The sequence below is a fragment of the Anneissia japonica genome, unplaced genomic scaffold (genome assembly GCF_011630105.1).
Source record: "Anneissia japonica isolate Jap-2015-1 unplaced genomic scaffold, ASM1163010v1 scaffold2768_len5624_cov135, whole genome shotgun sequence".
NCBI lineage: Eukaryota > Metazoa > Echinodermata > Crinoidea > Comatulida > Comatulidae > Anneissia > Anneissia japonica.
In genome coordinates this window covers 3,006-5,640 of record NW_022694938.1, presented here as the reverse complement: position 1 = coordinate 5,640, position 2,635 = coordinate 3,006, and the positions used below count along the sequence as shown (strand labels likewise).

The following is a 2,635-nucleotide window of genomic DNA, read 5'->3' as shown; positions in this document are numbered from 1 at the left end:
AGTCCAATTAGTGTTCCCGGCCGAAATTGTTAATTTCAACAAGGTAAGCATGTTAATTGTACACACCCTAAAATCTAGACTTGCCACAAGTCTCTTATTTTTTATTATTTTTCTCATTCTGGACAGCGCCACCAACGAGAAAGTTAATTTAGAGCAAAGATCTGGAAACACTTTTTGGATACGACGCCCCGTTATGGAGTTATGATTTTTTAAATAACATGATGTCAGAAAATCAGCCCAAAAGCTTATCTTATTTCTGTTGGTTACGCACCGCTGATTCGCAATGTTTGTCATCACTTCAAGATGTCTACCGATTCGTGAAAAAGGCGTTACAATGGGTCGTGCTCATATTATTTGTTATATTTTTATTATTCATTATTTTCACTTGACTCGCATAAATAATTTTGTTCGAAGAACATTTTATGCAGTTGTACTTCGTAGCACTTCACTTGCAATTTGCAATTTCTAGTCTCTATGGCCTAATTCGAAAAAAAAAAGAAATCGAGTATGGGACGCACTAAGTGCAATAAAGAGTGAGTAACCTAAAATTAGGGCCTGGAACCCAGGGCCAGGCTACCTAAAACCAAACAAAAGTATACTGTATTATTATTCTGGATTTGAGCACAGATTCCCAGTGTAAAGTTTACGGATGTGGCGTGTTGACGATTAGACGACAGGGTTGACGCAAGTTAACGCGAGTTAATCGACATAGGAATAATCATGCGTCATCGAACTTTGACACAAAATGACTCCACCCATAAATTTCGCCATCTTTGTATCTGAAACACAACAGGGAAGTAGTGACGGATAAGGTTAATTTATTAACTTAGTAAGTTAGCTACATTTATTTTCAAAACGTAGGATATGCGTAGATAATTATAAAAATAATATGATTACTTTGTTTGGCCTGTTCATGGCCCAAAACAACGACAACAACATGTGTAGGCCTAGGCTAGGCCAAAGGCCTAGGGCCTAGGCCTACCTAGTACTAGCCTAGCTAGGCTAATAATATTATAATACTGTAATAGGCTGGGCTGGAGGCCTGGCCTGGCCCCTGGAAAGAAGGCCTAGCCTAGGCCTACTAGTACTAGCACAGGCTAGCTAGTAGTAGGTAGGCCTGAAGTAACAGTATTATCGTACCCGTAGTAGTTGTAGTGAGTGTTCTCCTATTGAAAATTTTTTACTGGTAAATTTGTCCGTGAAAATTCAGCAATGCGTGCGCAGGGGTGGGCTTTAATGACTTGAAGAAACAACAGCAGTATATATTCATAGCTTAGCTTAATGGGCACATAGACTGGAATGATGTTAATTGCTGCGAAGCAGCCAATTCATATTCTTGACAGCAATTTGACCTCTGAAAGGTCATTGTTTGTCAAAAAACGAGTGCCTAAGACGACTGAAAAGCGGAGTTTCCTTCTTTCGTTCTGCCGGGTAAAATCAATTACTTTAGGCGACGTTTGTAGACTAACCTACTCGTACCAACATCCGCATGTCGTGCTAGCCTTATCCTACTCTCTAGGCTTAGACTAGCTAGGATGGTATAGGCCTAGCCTTGAAGGGACGAAGGTCACAATGAAAAACAACGTCGCTCTTTGATAGCTAACATTGTCTATTTAACATCACAATAATTCATTATTAGACCTATAGTTGTTTTTTGAATTGTACTCCACAAATCTCAGCCGATACCTCGCACAACTGGCTAACGTCTCTATCTATTGTCGTGACGTCATGGCTGGCTGGCTCACACTTGTGATGTCTCGCACTTGTGATCAAATAACACGCTGGCTCGCACTTTGGCAACACTCGTTGGCAGTCAACTCGCCCCTAGAAAACCCGCCCTTGGAAACTTGCCCCATAAAAAAATGTACACTTCCTAGTATAGTCTTCAAAATAAAAATTGTAACCTTTGGTAATCAACTACATTTTCCACATACATAGAAATTTTTGAAACTTTATTTAAAAAAACCTAAACCATAATTCACCACACTATAGACACTTTTTGACAAAAATGAAAAATTACGACTTTGTTACCCAATGAGAAGTGTTCTAATATAGACAATGGGTTGTGTCTCATTTTATTTGTTATAGTTTTATTATTCATTATTTTCACTTGACTCGCATAAATAATTTTGTTCGAAGAACATTTATATGCAGTTGCACTTCGCAGCACTTCACTTGCAATTTGCAATTTCTAGTTTATTGATATTATTATTGTTAAAGAGGGCCAGCCGCCCTAGTCTACCTAGCTAGGCTTGGCCTATCAGTAGTCTTTTCATTAAATTACAAAATCAAAATGTTTACTGGTTGGCCGGTTATTTTTACCGGTAAAATTTACAGCTAAAACCGCTTCGGGAGAACACTGAGTTGGCTTGTGTAGTAGGCTAAACTAGGCCCTAGCTAGACTCTATGTAGGCCAGGTATGCTGTGCGGCTGTGCTGTGTTGTTGGTGTTACCCAGCTACTGTAGCTAGGCCATAACAACTCCCTGCCTACTGGTCTTCCTATTGTTTGGCTGGGCTATAGGCCCTGAATAGTCATTTTACAGTAGTGTTAGTTACTGTTATGTATGATAAATTGGACATTTCAACCCCAGGCCAAAACATTAAAAAAAACAGGACTTTATCGATCTAGAAAGC

General features: G+C 39.3%; 1 protein-coding gene across 1 annotated transcript in view; it reads left to right on the top strand.

The window, feature by feature from the left end:
• Positions 1–682: 682 nt before the first annotated feature.
• LOC117101343 (programmed cell death protein 10-like) overlaps positions 683–2,635 on the top strand; it is a 4,492-nt gene continuing 2,539 nt past the window's right edge. The window contains exon 1 of the mRNA XM_033241304.1: positions 683–829. The gene's annotated coding sequence lies outside the window, so the exon portion shown is untranslated. The remainder of the gene's footprint in view (positions 830–2,635) is intronic.